General features: G+C 40.9%; 1 protein-coding gene across 12 annotated transcripts in view; it reads right to left on the bottom strand.

The window, feature by feature from the left end:
- Positions 1–18820, bottom strand: part of PLAG1 (PLAG1 zinc finger) — a 53621-nt gene that overhangs the window by 12437 nt on the left and 22364 nt on the right. The window contains exon 1 of one of the 12 annotated variants that reach the window (XM_068188558.1): positions 1563–16445. The exons of 10 other annotated variants lie outside the window; for them this stretch is intronic. The gene's annotated coding sequence lies outside the window, so the exon portion shown is untranslated. Of the gene's footprint in view, positions 1–1562; positions 16446–18820 lie in introns of those variants that run through there. One more of the 12 variants, XM_068188488.1, reaches the window with a different exon arrangement.

The raw sequence follows: 18820 nt of genomic DNA, 5'->3' as shown, positions 1-18820 counted from the left end.
GTCCTCATGGACTTAGCTCCTTCACTATTCACATTTACAGACTATTTCCTGTTGGGAAAAAAGACCCCAACAAATCCTGTTAAAATATTATCAAGTCCTCTCAGTGGCATTTAACATTTTCTCTTAAATGTTTATAGTTCTCAATGCTCATCGCACATCTAAAGTCACTCTAGCAAAAAGCAGATGACCTCAGGGACAGGCCACTAGAGAAATGGAAGGACTATGGAATCGGGAAAAATGAAGCAATTGTAACAAGTAAACAAAAAAAATAAAAACGAGATGTAGCTACAGGAGCTACAGGAGCTGAGGAGAATGAAGGAGGACAGTCAGGTACTCTCATTCATTCATTACCTTACGAATACAGCAAAATCACAATGCAGTGGAACCAGGTGAGGGCAATGCTACACGTACAATTAGTGGGATCTCAATTTCTACAGGGCCATTCTTACGTAAAGAGCTCAACAATGTACACACAAAAGGGGCTACATTTGTATGAATAATGAAAACATTTACTCCGTTTGACAGGATTAAGTGAAAAGATAAAATAATTTCGATGCTTTGCAACAATAAGCGTTCTATTGGATAAAAGACTTTTCCTTATGCACAGAAGACAAAAGTTGTCCATGATAATGCTGATTTCTAGACCACCTTTCTCAGAAGCTTTTGGTGTTTGAAAATTTCTGAGGCAAAATACTGGACAAAGATGTACCATTCTCCTTGTAACTGCTTATAGTCATAGTGCTACTAAGCTTTTCACCTAGATGAAGTAGGAAGAATTTTTAATGAAAAACAAAGTTTGAAGTATTCTCCACATGAAGAAGAGAAGCATCACACTGCAAAATGCATTGTCACAGGCGTGTACCCAAAGCCCACTTGGGTATAACAAAACATAACTTCTCTAATATGTTAAAATTCTAACAATGTACCATATCTTCCATAATTTGTAAAGCACTAATTTTGCTAAGTCTCCAAACACCCTGGTAATTCCAGGTTAGATAATATTTCAATTTCAACAAAAAAAAAGTGCCCCAAAACCCTTGTGTGGAAGATAAATAATATAAAATATAAATATAAAATAATCTATTCCTTTTTATTATTAAAAAGAGTAACACTTATTTTGCCAAATTCACAGTTCCTGTTTAAAAATCTGATAAAATAGTTACACTTGAAAATATTTTAAAACATTTGATATCTTAACTAAAAGGATAATGAAGACAATACAGAAATATAACCAATAATCCTCCTCCTAACTTGCATTTCATACTTAAGAGGGTTCAAGCACAATAAAGGAAAACAACAGTTTCATGATTATTTTCTTTCAAAATAAAAGAGCAATAATGAGAACACAGTACTGAGAACACAGTATTTATCATTTTGCCTTTTATATAAAACAGCAAATCTAGCTTCAATTCCTGAAATCAATCAGTTTTAAACCACAGGAAGGGCACTAGAAATATTAGAATCATAAAAATGGTAGAACTCAGTAAGGAGTTAATAGCATTAGAGTCACTGTGGGTTTTAAATATTTCTTTAAGGAAACAAAATGGAAAGTGGTTACTTACCCTACGGAAACTGTGATTCTTTAAGAAGTGCTGTCCGCACAGATCCCAGGTGAGCACGTACTCACACGGACAGGACCAAGTCCTCTGAAGTTATGTCCATCCAGGCTGTGCCTGTGAACCATCCCAGCTCTGCACAAGGCAAAGGACTCCCCAGCAGTGCCATGCTCTGCCACCACTGCCCCACCTAGCACAGCCAGCAGCAGTGGCAGCTCCCACCTCTGCTCTTCACTCACACTGTGGCACAAACCCAATCGCCCACACCACTGCCATCAACGCGCTGCTTTGACAACTCCCTCTCCCCTGCTGCTCCCAAACCTGTGCTCCCACCTCAGGGGTTTAGGTGCTGATGTGACTTGAGCTGGCAAGGTTTGCTGTGGATCGTGAAAGGGAGCAGGGGCATGGGAGAGCAATACATGGACAAGAGTTGATGTCCTAGCTGGAATTGTGGTGTGAGGTTTGGAAAGCTGAAACACCAACTGGCATCCTAGTTGAGGAAGAAAAGAGGATGAACAAATGCAACCCAAAGAAGCAAGGAGTTGCTGCTACTCAGGGTGGTAATGGAGCAAACTAATCTCAGGATGCCCCAGTCCAACCTCTCTCAGGTTTGCCAACAGTAAAGACCCATAGTAAAGAGTAAAGAACGATAGATGACTTTTGGTGCCTCTATTGCTCATGTACCAGAAGAGCCACCATTACCATAGCATAAGTAATGATTTTTCCTCTCTTCTGTACCAGGTGACTAATAGTCTAAAAAGCACTGACAAGCAGTCACCTGACTAAAAAGTACTGACAAATGAAATCTGCTCTGTTGGAGCAAACAGGGATAGCTGGGGGAACCGAGTTGGTGAAATCATCAGTAAGCGACAGCTGATCTCATCATCATAGCTCAGAAGAGCCAAAATAACTGTCAGACATCACCTCCATTTGTAGAGAGCCAGTCACTGGAACAGGTTGCCCAGAGAAGCTGTGGATGCCCCATCCTTGGAAGTGTTCAAGGGGACAAGTTAGACAGAGCTTTGAGCAACTTGGTCTAGTGGAAGGTGTCCCTGCCCATGGCATGATGGCTGGTACTACATGATCTTTAAAGTCCCTTCCAACCCAAACTGTTCTATGACTCCAACTACAAACCTCACCACCTTCAGCTGGGGCTCTTAAAACGGCACAAATGTTGCCAGAGCTCCTGAAGGAATTTAACCCCACATTAAGGCAATCAAAGAAGGAGCACCACGTAGCCTTCTCTGGCTTTCCCTCTGCTGTGGGCTTACACACAATCCTCTCACCAGGCAGTTTCATTTTGTGGGGGAGCAGATTTAATCCTCCTGCTGATTTAGCTGCTGGAAGGGGCTGAGGGCAGAAGTGGCTAAGTGCCTGCACTGCTCCAGGACAGCATGCTGGGACCTGCTGCCCTGCAAGGCTCAGGCACTCTTCCTGGATCAACAAGGATCAACGTGCCTACTGCACACTTGTGCAGGCCTCAGAGAGAGAGCAGGAGGTCTGACCAGCTCCGCAGAAAAACATTAGATTTTTTGCAGAAGAAGCTTCAACTCAGAGTAGCTGCAGGCAGCAGAAGATTCAACTTCCCACCTGTGGCTTTCAGAGGCCCCTCTTAGAGAGAATAAACTTTCCGTAAGAGAGGATCTCAGATGGAAAAGCTGATCCCACCAATGGAAACAGTCAAGCAGGTAAGAAAAATCCATGCAAAGATGTTGAAGTATTGATGCTTCAACCTACTTAGGGGTGCCTTTCTCCACATTGAATTAAAATCAAGTCTTCTGACTGATTCAGGGGTCTACATCCTGGCTTGTGCTTGGCAGGCCATTTGATCTGTATTTATTTGAACAGCATGTCACTTTTTAAAAGACACAGTTGAGGGAGCCTGCTCACCTTTGCTCATATTTAGAAAGAGAATCCTGACTTTGGTAGGAAGATGCTCATCCTCCCCCATTTGTTCTTGGCTGAATAGGGGTGGAGAGGGAAAGGGGCAATGAAGGTCTCTCTGTGGTTCTACATCTGGAAACTCAAGCTGAGGCATTGAAGCTGGAGGGCAGAAAGGAAGAATGCGCATTGCTAGGGTGAGGCAACAGAAAGTGAGTCTGGCCATGAAGTCTGACTAGGCCAGGAGAGGCTCACACCTGCACTTTCACAAAGTGAAATTTAATTTTCTGTCTGTTTTTGGTGTAATTTGGAAGAGATTTGAACAGCAAGCAACATGTGCAGACACCTGTCCAAAAATAAGGCACCGCCAAATGGCAGGAGGGACAAATCTTGGCCCCCAGAGCCCTGTCTCTGTGGCCTTTTGTATGGCAGGCAGTGAGAGGGGAGAGCTGGCAGGTGCCCTACCTGAGAGCAGCTAGAAATCAGCCACGCTTTTACAGCTCCTCTTCTCTCATAAGCTGACAGACAGATGTGAAAAGACAAAGGGGTCCAACACTGAGGCCCCAGTGGGGCAAGATGGCATTGAGAGGTGGGTGATGCCACTGGGCCTTCTGCATTTTCAGACAACAGTTACTGCAAATAGCCATTCAAAGATGAAGGCACTGGCCCTATGGTACAGTGGTGCTTCATGTAAAAGGAGCATGCACATGTACGCAAACTAATCACAAAAGAACAGATAGTTTTGCTGTGTGGGTTTTTAAAAAATATATACAGGGCTGTATTTATTTTATCTTGAACTTCAGGACCTGCTTATAGTACACAGCTCAATTCAGGGAAATCCTGGTCCCAGGATTCAAGCTCTAGCCTAGAGTGCAAAGGAGTGGTTGAGGGAGCAAGGTAGAACAGCAGTGAGAGCATGCACAGGCTGCAGGAAGACACAACCAAATCCCCAAATCCAGGCATGCAGCAGGAGAACTGCCTGCGAAAGCTGCTGCAGGAAAATGGAATGATGTGGGCAAAACAATGAAAATATCTCTCCACCAATCTTAGATATAAACATAAGAATGACTTAGAGATAATAACACATAAGAGTTCACCCCTCAGGGGAACAGCCTAACATCTAGAACACAATGAAATAACATAACCACTGAAACTAAAACCAGGCAACCATTGTAGTTTACCTTAGTGATAGCACATTGCTAATATCTACTGTGTGCAGAATGATGATTATGCTGCAAAGAATATAATATAGAAGACAGAAAAATACAAGATTCATCAATACTAGATTTTATTTAAGGCTTTGCCGTTTTGTTTTTTTTTTTTTTTAAACATCTACAAAACAGAGAAACCTACAGAAACTGCAGGTAGTTGAGCAGAAAAAAAATCCCAATCCCTTCAAACCAGTCTGAAATTTGGGTAGCAATGTAAACCAATGCACTAAAATTATTAAACACATTTCTTTTCTTGTGGGTAGTAAATACACAGATTCCAGTCGTAAACATCTGTTAAATATACATATATTTTATTAATTAATAAAGCAAGCACTTGGAGGAAAAAAACCCACTAGATTCCTGTGGGACAGTAATCATCATACAAAAATAGGCATTTATATAGATATGACTATTAAGTTTAATGTTTTTTTTTCATTGTCATAATTCTATGCAATTCTGAGAGCTGTACTACAGTCATGAAATTTGGACAACTAGCTTTTTAATTTTAGAAAGTAACTCATTCTTATAATATGCTACACTAGAAAGAGCATTACATAACTTTTTTTTCAGAATATAGAAGAAAAGTTCTATCATGTTTGCCCTTTTTTTTTCCCTTAAGTTTCTGGAAAAGTAGAACATGAACTTACTAATGTTTATTTTAGCATGACCTAATAGTCTGTAACTCAAAGAAAAAAAAAAAATCACAATACCATCCAGCATCTCTTTGTGGGCTTTCCATGTTTCAGATTACTTAGGTCCACTTTAAATCTTGAGAGCTCAGTTTTGATTACTAAATGTTCCAAAGGATTCCTGGTTATATACTAAATTAAAGGAAACAAGAGCTGCCTAGAACTAACCCATCTGATGATGGTGGTTTTATGGACTTTTTAAGAATCTCTATGACACTGCAAATATGTTTTTCTAAAAACTTTGGAGAGACTGTGATACAAATAACACTGTTAGCGTAATTACTGTTGGAATTTTTAAAACCAGTGGAAGTGTTTTCATGTGTTTTGGAATCACACCACCACCACCACCACCCCTCCTCCTGAAGAATAATCTGCACCCGTTTTTAAAGTGATGATGCTTTTGTGAAAACAAACTTTGGTTACTATTTAATCTGCATATAGACCCATGCTATTTTTATAATAAAATGCAAAGGAAATCCTGTAGATGCACATACAAGCATGAACATACAACCAAAAGGTGCATGAGATTATACACTAATATAGTCAGGAACTAATTCGATATTTTTAAGGAAAAGTATTTTCCTTTGCCAAAAGACACCTTAAAATGAGCATGGATGGGGGGGCAACATAAGTGCTATGTCTAGGCCAGTATTCTATCTTCAGTAGTAGCCAAAAGTATAGAACAGGTCACAGGTGTGTGGTATTTCTCTGATTCTCTTCAGACCACCCACTCCTTTGATGTCGGGGACTTTCTGAACCATATGTGGTTTCTGTTGAGCAACTTTGAGCACATCACCCTTCCAAGCAATAGTCCACAATTCTCCTGGAAACCATATTATTTTTTATAATATCTACAACATATGTTTAACAAGTCATCCCACAGGTCTCTCCACTACTGATTTCATGAAGAATATCTTATTTTTGAAGGCTCTGAATCTGCCTTCTCTCCTAACTGTGCATGCTTTTGTTTTGAAAGGCAGTGGTTAGTATTCATCTTCCTTCCTCTGCAGATGTCCACAACATTGCCCTCAATCAATTCCTTTCCCGGACCAAAGTTCCAATTTATAGAAATGTTCTTTAATGGAAGCCACCCTATGTAGCTCATCATCCTTACTGATCTTCTCTAAGCTTCTTCCAGTTCTAATATACCTTTGAAGGTATATTAGAAATACACAATACTTGGAAGCAACTCGAACATACACTCTTGTAATGACATTCTCAAAATTTATTCTGTACATTTTTACTCTAATATTTGGATTGTGTTTTGGTGACCAATGAATTCATGATCTCACAGGACTGCCAATCACAATTCCCAAATCTTACTCCTCAATGGTAATACTAAGCTCAAACTCTTAATCCAATATATAAAAGGGATTGTTCTGCCCAGTTATCCTTCTTAGTTATCATCATAATTTATCTACACTGAATCTTATCACCCATTTTGTTGCATAGTCCTCAGCACTTTAATGTTCTTCCATTGTTCTCCACAGCTAGCTCTCTTCTTCACAGCAAAGTTGCTCACCCAACTGCCTATCCCCTTACTGATACCATTCATGAACATGTTCCACAGATCTCTGTGGAAATTAACTGGGACCCTCCTTTAACTGGGAACTGACCTTCTACTTCTTCCCTTTGACTGTACCTCTTAAACTGTCATTCACTTTCATTTCATCATCTAAAACTGTCGTTGTGCAAAGACCTCCCCTTTTACATCATCTTAGTTTCCTTAAAAAGTCCTTTTGATAAAGTTCACTTTGATTTTTGAGCCAGAACATCTTTACTTCTTGCTGACCCTCCCAAGAACTCCAATTCCCCAAGACAGGACTTCCTCACAAATGCTTCTTTGACTCTTCTCAGATTATCATTCCTATGCAATTGGCCACCAATGTTGTGCTTTATTACAGCATCTACCAACCAAATATAGATTTCAGATTTGCCTGGTACAGGCCTGCCTGGCCCAGAATACCCCTGAAACCATGATTTTCCATACTTGCATTTCAGAAGATGTTTCTGAACCTGAATACTTGAGCATGTACCAACAATGTAATTAGGTTGCAGAGCACAAATAGATCGGATAGGTGTTCAAAGTTTTGCTTTTTGAGTCAGTCAGCTAAAAAATCATAATTAAAGATGTTTTTTACAGTTTCAGCTATCATTCAAGTAAAAGGGCTTCTGGTGCTCTAGTCCTGCTAGTTAACACAAGCTCAAATTAGAGGGGCAAGTTGAAATTGGTGGTTGAAAAAAATCTCAACACGTCATAGAAGCTGCAGGAACTGTGCTAGAACAAGGCCTTCCACAGGAACCAATTTCTCTCATGATGCTACACTAGATGGTTGAGAAGGTCAATTCTGGAACAAAAAGACAACTCATGCAGGACAGATACAAAGTGACTGAGAGACAGGGTAGTCTCCCCACTACATAACACCACATCCTGGGTATAGGCGGCAACCATGCAGTAGTGCAAAGCCTGCAGCAGAAGCCCAGTCCTGTCCTGAGCCACACTGCCAAAACAACATTTCCTGGGGGCAAAAGCTGTGACACAGTTTAGCACTGCTTTTTTGTAACCTTGGATTTCTTTGAACCATATTATTTATTGGAGCTATTCCAACTAAAATGCTGATAATCTCGGTTGCCCTGTTTCCTCTTATCCCAGCCCTCAAAGAAAGGCAACAAGTAAGAAAGAGTGACTATTTCCAAGCAGTCACTTCCAATACAACCTACAGTCAAGGAACTGCTGTTCTATCTGAAAGAAAATACTTCATAGAATATTGTAGCCTTACAGTAAATAGAAAGTGTTACATCTAGCCATGATTGCTTTTGCTACTACTGCTACAGCTGTGATGCTGGATGATGGTATCAATGACCTTATAAGCTAAAACACAAAAGCCTTAACTGAAAATGCAGAATACTTAAGGTAATACCAAAGCAAATCCCTCTTCAAAGCTGTAACCAGTGAGCCTTTCTGAAGCTCCACAGCACAGACACCAAATGTATTTCTGAATCTGTTCATGTACTAGCTTTGTGCAATGCTGTTACTACACACCTAAATAGCTTATTCTGACTAGAGTGACTACTCAGAGCCCCCACAAGTCCTGTTGCTACAAGAACATCCTTGTGAACAAGGTAAGTACATAGCTCCACATTTATTCCCATTTCCCATTTGGCATGTTGAGCATTCTGCTCCAGAGTACTGTGATGCCATGCAATGCAATTTGGGATGCACATCTCAATGCATAAGAATTCTGAGATTTGATGCCAGATTAGTGAACAAGTAAAAGCAGTCATGCATAATTTAGAGCTACACAACTGAACACTGCAGTGGGAGATAAGGCAGGCAGTTAGTATCCAGAACAGCCAACTGGATTACAGTATTTGGATTCAGGTGACCGGAAGCAATGACTGGATCAGTTTCAGGCAGCAAAGCCAGAATCTGCTAGAAGTCCACACAGATTTTGTCCTGGAACTGCACCAACAGAAAACCATTCTGGGAGCTCCCAACAGCCTGATGAAATGTCGTAACAATGTGGTCACCAAAAAACTTTACCATTAAATCACAAGGTAACTATCTTGTTATTGGCAGGACAAGTAAGCCAGGAAGGCTGACAGTAGCACAAGGTTTCTTCATGTCATGTCAAGGGACAGGGATAGGGTTCCCTGCTGTCACAGAAGCAGTTTGTGAAATGCATACGTGTTGCCCTACTATGTCCCAGCTCCACCTCCAAAAACACTAGCTTAAGACAGTCTCACTGGACACAGTTTACCACAGTAAGCATTCACCAACACTGGGTGATCTATGATGAAAGACCCTGATGTCCTGAAATTTAAATTTTATTCTCCACGGTCTAAGACACCAGGCCACTTACAAGCTCTCTTTTTTTAAAGCAACTTAGCAGACTCTGCTTCCCTGATTTCAAGCCTACATTAAGCGATGTGAGAAAAACACATGCAAGACTTTGCCTTGAACAGCTGCAAACTGCTAGTAGGGCAGGCTTCCAGAAAGGTGGAAGGAAGATGGTGACAAAAAAGATGGAATAAAAATAGTCTTATGACTGTATGGTATGCATCAATGTTTCACGCATGTTATGGGAAAAAATCCTGGAAGGCAGATGGAAACATGAAATAGAGATGCTTTTGTGAATCCCGGAGAATGTCTTCCTCTAAAAGTGCTTTCCAGCAAGACACTCGAGCTCCTTTCACGCTGTGGGAAAGTAGCTCTAGGCTAGCAAAAAATTTGCAATCAAAAAGGTATGTTTAATTTTATTTTTAAAAAGTTGTGAAGAGATTAATTTTACAATAGTTGTATGTTCAATTAATTTTTCAGACAGGTGTTTAGACAAATGGATTTATTTACTGATTTAGCTGATGGTCAATTTTTTTCAGTGAAAAATAATGACCTTAAAAACAAAGCAAGTCTTGCACAGAGTGCTCCTCTAGATGGTATACAGAAGAATCAGAGTAGTCAGGAAACATTTCAGCTCAACTGACAAAGTGGTATCAATCTGAAATACCTTCTATATTTTGCAGGGTGCTGGCGATAAAATGCTTAGAACAAAACTGTTCTAACAGTTTTGTTAGAACTGTTTAGGTTTAGCACCTTTGTACTGCCTATTTCCTGTCCCCTTCCAGAAACGCATAATACATCACAATCTTCTGGGGGTTCTCCAGGAAACCCTCCTTTCACCACTCTGCCTTTGCTGAACTGACAATTTCAAGGTTCAGATCCACCTTTTGTTTATCTTCTGAAATCTTATGGCCACCTTTGAGCTACTAATTTCTTCTTCATATGGGCTACAGCTTTTTTATGGGCTAAGAGAAATCAGAAAAAATAAAGATGTTACTAGTCACCCCACTCATTACAAAGTCTATTTTAATACTACTAACTAATTTCTTCCCTCATGACCGCATTTAGATTCTTTTCTCCCAGTTTCTCTTTTCACCGTGTGCCTTTCAAGACTGCAAGATGCTTTCCAAATTACTTCCACATACTACATATGCTGTTGTAGGTTTTTCTGAGACATACGTAATGGAGTAAGTTAGTTGCTATTGTTTCAAAACTTGAAATGGTCAGACACTGTTGGATATGGAATTTGAGTATAAAGTGTTCTGCTTTTGGTTGTTTGTTGGTTTTTTTGTTTGGTTTTTAAATAAAAAAATAATATGCATTACATATTTAACTGCATACATGGGAAACTAGCTGTCCTTATGCTGAAGGACAGCACCCCCTAACAAATTCCTGGGAGACTTAAGGACCTCATTTGTAAAGACAACAGGCAAATTGTGATAATGCACTTCAAGGTTACCTATCAACAAGCTTTATCCAGAAGTGTTAGAGTAGCATTTCCTTAGAGGGGGAAAAAAAACTTCCAATACCAACAACCCGACACCTTCTTTACCTGCACTTTTTGTATCAAAGCTCTCTCTTACACACTACTTTCACTCTTTTTATGGCACCTGAAAATTACGGTAAAATACACTGCGAAGGTAAGAAATTTCTGTTGCAGCTTTTAGATCTACACAAGCTCATTCTACTACACAGAAGATTCAGAACAGCAACACAGTTCAAAATTTTTTGTGTACTTCACCCTGGGTGAAGATTGAGCACGATAATGAAACTCCGCAACAGCATAGCTTTGTATTTGAGACTGCTCCAGGATGAATAAACACTCTGAGCATGACTAAGGTCTGGAGCAGGGGGGCAGCATAACCAAAGCTGGGGAAGGCCGTGATTAGCGAGGAGGAAATGACAGATCACGTCAGTACAGAAAAGAGGCAGAAAAGTGTGAATCACGTCTGGGACTTGACACAGCAAAGAAATACATTATTAAAGCTTTGAAGTAAGAGTGATGAGAAGATGACATTTCACTGAGGGGAACAAGAGTGAAGAAAAAAGCATGCAAAAGTATCAAAAAGTGTGATCATGAGCTCTTGCAATTGTGGAGTCAGGTACTAGACAAACTTTTACAAAACATGAGTCAGCAGCACAGATGTGACAGTCACTGACTGGGAGGAAGGCAAACCAACACTTGCTAAGCTGAAAGATGTCACACAGGCAGGGGTGTAGGCAGCAGCAGGAGGAAGCAGTCCCATACAACACTACACATTCTCTATGTCTACGCACACCCCCTGAACACAGGACTCCCTCCAGCCTTCAAACTATCTCCCCTTGCACCCAACCTGAGGAGCAGAGCTCCAGGGAGCATGGAGGTGAGCCATGCCATGGCTTCAGCTCAGCTGGGACAGGCAGCTCCTTGCTGTGTCTAACTGGGTTGAGCTGCTTCCTGCCTTCCGCACAACCTAAGGGTCCCCAAGGCAGGAAGCAGGCAGTGAGCTCCATGGTGACATCAACACCAAGAGCAGGATCAGCATTCTCCTTCTGGAGATCTCCAGGCTTTCCAAATAGGGCAAGTTAGATATGGGACAGAGTTGCAAAGATTTGGACAGTGAGGATAACTGATCTGGGCAGCTAAGATAACTTGATGATACTCCTCATGAAATGGGTCTTTTACACAGAAGGTACAGAGCACAGACAACAAGGGGAAGAAGAAGACATGGCAGGTATCAAGAAGCTGAGACAGGAAAGTTTCTGAGAAGTCCTTCCATACAGCTGGATTGGTAAGACGGCAAGGCTAGGTGAGCAAAGACCAGGGACAAAGGTAGCGGATACCGACAGTAAAGGCTGATACTCTGGATGACAGAATAAGAGAAATTAAAGGATGGAGGGACAGTAGCTGGAGTGCAGAAGTTTAGAGATGGTCACTAAGTGACAGCACATCTGTGTGGATGAGGAGCTCACAGAAAATAAATAAAACAGGAGTGTGACATAAGTTTGAGAATATCTAAGTTAAATGGCAAGGGAAAGGCTGCTACCTGAGTGATGGAGCGATGCTCCAGAAAAAGTAGTTCAAACCCTCCTGTGAAGTTATTGTGCAACTGGGCATGCAATACTTACCAGATCAGTTTCCTCCTCCAGCCTCCACAGGATCCAGTAGCTGTTTCTTGAGTATTGCTCACAGCTGAGGAGACACAGTGTTTTGCAGCAAACCCAGGCCAGGAGGACACTATGGTATAGGTGAGGCTACTGCCTTTTTTTTTTTGCTGGGTTGTTTTTTTTTTTTTTTTTTTTTTTTTTTTAACTCATTCACCTCAAGCCTCTGTTGTGGCACTGTGTACCATCTGAGAGAAAAAAAAGTAATTCATTCCTGGATTTGGTGGCAATGTCACTTGCAAAATCACAGCCCTGAGCATGTATGAGGGCACTGATCAAGAATACTGTTGAGTTTGTCTTCTGCTGTATCCTTTGTGGTCCCTTGTGCTGATTAATTCCCGAGGCCAGGTCCCGGTGTGTTTTCTCTCCTTCATTTATGTATGCACCTGTACCTGTCCATCCCGTAACAATTCATATCCAAGCAGGCTCAGTCATGTATGAACTGGAGGCCACCAGAGCCTTAGCAGGCCCTTCAAAACTAATTGATTATTATAAACAACTTTCTTACAACCTCCACCACAAAAAGCAGCACTGTTGCCTACCTGCCAACATGTATAGAGCATCTACCTCTACGCAGAATGATCCTGGAGTAAAGCAGGACATGGGTAGTGAGCCAGGTCGGAAGAAACAGGACTAAGCAATCAACCCAAAGAAACCCTGAGTGGAACCCAGCGCACCACAACAAGCATTTACTACAGTAAATAGTCCTTTGTGATGCAACATTGAGAATTCAGTTCAGCACAGACACAGGATGCTGTAAGAGGAACTGCACTGTATTCAAGGTAACATTCTACTGTGGAGTAAGCCATAGTGAATTTGATTTGTTAATTATTTCTCAGCAATCATCAGCCTAGAAATTCTTTCTCACTTCATCCATTTTAAAGTTCACAAAGGGACAATCCTACCTATTGTCTGCTTGAGTGAATCCTATGTTTCCGTACTTACAAAAGGAAAATAGAAGTAAAGAACGGAAAATGCAGTGAATTTTACATGCAGTTTCTGTTTGTTAGAGAAAAATCTTTTTCAGCATATAGGAAGAATATCACAATGAAAAAAAAATCCCCACAATGGGTTATTCCTCATCCTCTACCTTTAAGAGATAACACAAATGGATTTGTAATTACTGTATTCAAGCATCTTCTGTAAGCCAGTAAGACACCAAAGGAATGGGTCAGATGGATATGCACATTTCAGATCTGCTAAGTCCTGGTCCCATCTCTCTCACATCCCCCTCTGCAACTTTGAGAAAAGCAGCTCATATCTAAGGCATATCACCTTACACATTTTTATCAACTTCCAGTCCCTACTTAAAGAAAGAAACAAAACTACTTAACCAAATCCAGCCTACCTCTCTGTTAAGTCTTCCCTCCTCTCCCAACAAGACCCATCCATCCCTCGTTTCTAAAGTGCAGCCCTAACCACCATGCTCTTTCAGAGCCTCCACTGTCCATGTGCAGCTGCAGAGCCACACTCCTCCCTAGAAAGGCTTCCCTGCTCTGGTGGCAAAACCCAAGAACTCACTTCAGCTCCTTGCTGCCAAAGCCTGTAGGTCACTGTGCATCTCAAACCACGTCTTGGAGATTCTATCAGATGCACAGGCTGTTCTTTATTTACTAAGGCCTGGATATTAAGAAGACACCACTACAAAGAGGAGGAGTATTTAGTTACAGATATCATTAGCAATTTACAAGAAAATGAAATAAATAGGTCACATAGGAACAGATGAAGCACTGAGCAGCTAACTGGATGTTTCAGCTATCTTAAATTCAGTATTGCATCAAATGTTGTAAGAGAGCGACAGATTACAAATGCCAAGTTAGTCATTTTCAGTAACAGTTCTCATGGAATTTTTTCCTTCTAAATAATCAAAACAATTGGTCATTGGTCCTTATAAGGAAACGTGCCATACCAAACAGAATTTCATAAATTACTGCTGTTTTAACTTCATAGTTCCCTCCAGCATATCCACAGCACCTGAATTTTAGGGCTGCATTTTTATGCTTGTGTCTTTGTTGTTTTGGTTTTTATTTCTTTTTTTTTTTAACAAGATAACAAGATAAAGCTATTAAAATTATTGGCAATGGAGTAACTTGTTCAGCTTCAGAGTAACAGGTTTCATCTGTTCTTATGACAGAGACACTCAATAAAGCCACAGCATAGCAAATTTTAAACAAATAAACAGCCATGAGTTGTTTTTTAACAGCAAAGTATTAGCCTGTGAGATTAATTGCCAGAAGGTAGTTTACAGTCAGACAGACAAGATTTACACAGATAACTGGATCATCCAAAATTATAATATGATTTCAGGAAGGCTTCAGGGAAAAATAATAGCAATCCACTTCTTCCAAGACAAAATACAAATCAGACGAGAGTTAAATAAGAGAGGATCTCCTCCTCTGTATCTTACAGTTGTAACCCCCCATGAGGCATCTGATAGCACCTAATATCAAGACAAAATACAGGACTAAACAGAACAGTCAGAATTCCTGTGTTGTACCAGATCTAGAGAGGATAACACCTTTGTGGACTCCAAACAACAGCCTCCCATCTCCTCAGAGCATCTTTTGAAACACGCAGTTGGGCTTGCCTCGAGTATAGCAAAGTACATGTTTTAAGACCTCGGGCACTGGGATATCTGCCAAGTCACAACAAATATGTATACATAATCTAATCTACTTAAATTCTGAGTGGAAACTCAGCGCCCTTCAGGTATATCCCTCAAGGCTACGAATAGTATGCTTGTCAGACAGGATGAAGTTTCCCTGTGTGAGTAATAACTGAGTGCTTCTGGCATCTAACCACGCCTCCCAGCTTCACCCAAACCCAAAGATCAGGGAGGGAGGAGTCATCAGCATGAAGGTGAAGAGGTTCAGAAATAGGGGCAAAATGAAATTAAGGAAGAGGAAACCGAGACAAATTACAGTGGATTAGGAACAACAAGGCTCTCTTAACAAAACAGTAATAAGAAAGCCCCCTCTTCCCTTCACCTGTCCCATTATGTGGCAGATAACAGGCTGGTAAAAAAACTCCCCAAAACAGGGATTCCCATGAAGAGGAGAAGGGAGCCTAAAAGTGAAACGAAGCCAAGCAGAGGCAAAGCAGCCGAGTCAATGAATTGCACGGCAATGCTGCAGACAGGATTTTTCACATCATTGGTATGGTCACCATTTCTTAGGAAAAAGTGTCTAGAAAGAAAGCCAATGAAATCCTTTGGAGCCTGTAAAGGCTTCTACTGCTAAAAATAACAAAACAAAAATCAAAACAGTTTAGGATACACACAAATGTAAACATACAGGGGCATATGCTGACAGCAAAAAGCAGTAACTGTAGTCTTCTGAAATTACGGAATACAACTATTTTTCTTTAAAAGCAGGTGATGATTGAGTATGAAATTTCATACTGCACTTGTTTCTGTGACCTATGAACCCTCCGTTAAGAAAAGCTAAACAACTGGATAAATTTTAATAAGAGATCTTTGCATTTGGACTCTAGAATAAAGATTTCACTGGCAGCCTTACTTCCTACCACTAACCAGTCTCTTAATATACAGTATCTACTAATCCTTTAAAACACTTGGTTTAATAGCACGTGACAATAGTCAGCTTTATCTGAAGCAGATCTAGTGTGTTCTACACTACTTCTTTTAGCAGTTTTTTTTTCCTTTACTTCTGACAGATAATGTTACAATTACAAATTTCAAACTACAAATGCCCTACTTATTGAAATCTGAGTACCAGAGAGAGGAAAGGGAGATGAGGAGACTCATGCTCATTCCATCAGTGTTTGTAACTGTCCACATGAGCAATCTTTAAGAAAAAAGCAATACCTGTGAACACTAAGCATGGATTCATGACCAGCTAATGCTGGGTAATACAGTCTGACAGCAGGGCACCCACCCAAGCCTTCTATCAGCAAGAACACATGAAAAAGTAACACAGAAACTTGGCTGTAAAAATGACATTTCTTTCCTGCCTCCTATCATCTTGCAGAAATGTGCCAGAGTAAAGGAAGGTGTGCATCCCCTTCTGCAGGAAGAGCTGGAAGCTCATCTTACTAAACCACACTTGCTACATACCACCAACCACACACAATACACTTATTTATGACCTGTAGCTTCCACCCCTCTCCCCAGACTCACCCAGTCCTGCCACCTTGCACAAGCTGCCACCATGACTAGTGCTGGGGGGAAACATCTGCTAAAGAAAAGGGTACAAAACGGTCAAAAAGAGCTAGGGGTATGCAAATAAATGGCTAAGAAAAAAGACTCACTACCAAAACAGGTACAATGAATGGCCTGATGATTTCAACATGTTCCTTTCTGAAATCATTTGCTTCCTTACCAAAGCAGGGGGATGCTTTCGGATGAGCCTTTCCCAAATGAAAATACAAGAATGTATCAGAAATGAAAATAGAAGAATGTACATTTGCATTTTAATTTTTCACTGCTACCCTACTTGTCACCACAACTTTGAGGTTTGTACCCAAAAGGCTGTACTTGCCAAGATGAAGGCTGGTATTTCCCTTTAAGTACACACAAACCAGCACTCTTTTCAAAACAAAACAAAAATCAACACAAAACAAACCCCCCAAAAAATCACTCAGAATAGATATAGCTACAGTAAAGATAATTACTGTTAGTTAACCTAAAGGCCTGATCCATCATCAGATTTGACAGCTGCCTTGGCAAGCAACTTCAGCAGCTATCTTCTCATCTCTAGATCCAATCCCAAGAGCAAAGCAGCTATCTCCAGAATGAGGTAGCTCCACCTAAGCAAGCACCTTGTTTACTGCATCAACCATAGGCAGAGGCAACCATGCCCAGCCAACACAGCAAGCTGGCCGGACACAAGCCACCTTCTTGCTGGAAGCCAGACTCAGCAAAAGCTGAGTCTAGAGTCTAAAAGTCTAAACCAGCAAAAGCAGCTGAGCTTTTCTGCTTTTCATCCACGAGCAGCTCAGAGGCAGGGGTAACAGCTCTGGCACAGCATCTTGGCTAATGTTCTGGGATCAGAGATGGACACATCTGTCCAGCTGTCACGCTGAAGACAGCACACGTCAGCACTCTGTTAGTCTGCCCAGAACTTAGTTATTTTCAGCATGCCTCCACGCTGAAACAGTTCAGTGCTTCTTCCTCCTTCCCTTTCCCTTTCCTTTCCTTTTTTCCTTTCCTTTCCACACTCTGTGCCAGGTCAGACACCTAAAACATTCAAGTTAACCATAGAGAGCTAAAACAGTCAAATTAACTCTACTGAAAGAACTCCAACCATTTCCATGAAGTCTAAGTCTCTGGAGTGGTTTTGTGCCCGCACAAGAGGAGGCAGAGAGGAGTCACCTCATGAACAGGGATGAGCAGTTTGGGATTCCCACATCTCTAACCCCAAGAGCATGCACAGATTTCTTGTGGTCTCTTGGTACTAACTGTACTCAGTAGCCATTCAGAGTCAGGAACAGCAGCAATTTCAGCACCCTGCTGAACCATGGGGATTTGGCACCAGCTCTGTCCTGCAGACTCAACATCCAAGAGGGACCAACCTGATGGAACAGACTGAGCACAGCAGACTAATGGAGTATCACGGCACTGTGAGATGCTCTCACCTTAGCAGGGATGACAAAAGGTGCTAAATGACCAAGTTCATATTATTATTGGCAGTGTATAGATCTCCTTGAATAAACTTGGTGCGATCTAATTTGCCAAACATCTACAAACACAACAGGGAGAGCACTGGGCAGCTGTTTGAACTCACTACTCCTACTAGAGTGAAAATAATGTAGAAGTTTACAGTCCTCTGCACCATAGATGGTTGTCCACCGCAGAGACCAACACAGGCTTTTATGAAAGATGAATTTAAAAAAAAAAGCATCTACCACACTTATATAATCTTACCTTTCATATTGAAGTACTACCTTCTGATTTAACAGGAAGCAAAGCTGTGATGAGATGTAACAGTCTCACAACAGCATCAAATCCAAGTACACACTTTTTGCCTCATTTCAATATTGAGAAAGGTGAAGAAAAGTTATCTGAACATACAACTAATGATGATAGCATGGCCTCTTGCTTGGAGCACATTTTCAATGAAAACATGAAGGTAAAGAAAAAAAATCAGACAAAATGTCACATGATTTTTAAAACCATGAGCCATGTCAAACACCCAGCTTTTCTTCAACATTACAAATAGTCTATATACAAAAGAAGCACAACACTTCTAGTCTCACTCCTTAAGGGATACTCTACACTACCACCTGAGCAGTAATTTGTTGAGCTAAGAAAAGAGGAGTTAGTTCAAGAATAGTATGACAGGAGAAGCAGCAGATCAAGAGGAGATGACAACAGATTTCTTTCAGAAAAAGGTGGAAGGATGTTAGCTAGGGACTTCTGCCAAGATTGGTCTTTAGTCTTTTTTGATTCAACACTTTTATTTAGAATTTTTTTATGCCTTTAAGTGAGCACTACAAAAATATGCAGAAAATATCAAACTAGGAGGTTGCAGAAGTACA

The sequence above is a fragment of the Anomalospiza imberbis genome, chromosome 1, assembly GCF_031753505.1.
Source record: "Anomalospiza imberbis isolate Cuckoo-Finch-1a 21T00152 chromosome 1, ASM3175350v1, whole genome shotgun sequence".
NCBI classification, from domain to species: Eukaryota; Metazoa; Chordata; class Aves; order Passeriformes; family Viduidae; genus Anomalospiza; species Anomalospiza imberbis.
Note: the sequence above shows the minus strand (reverse complement) of the source record. Positions and strands in the feature narration are given on the sequence as shown.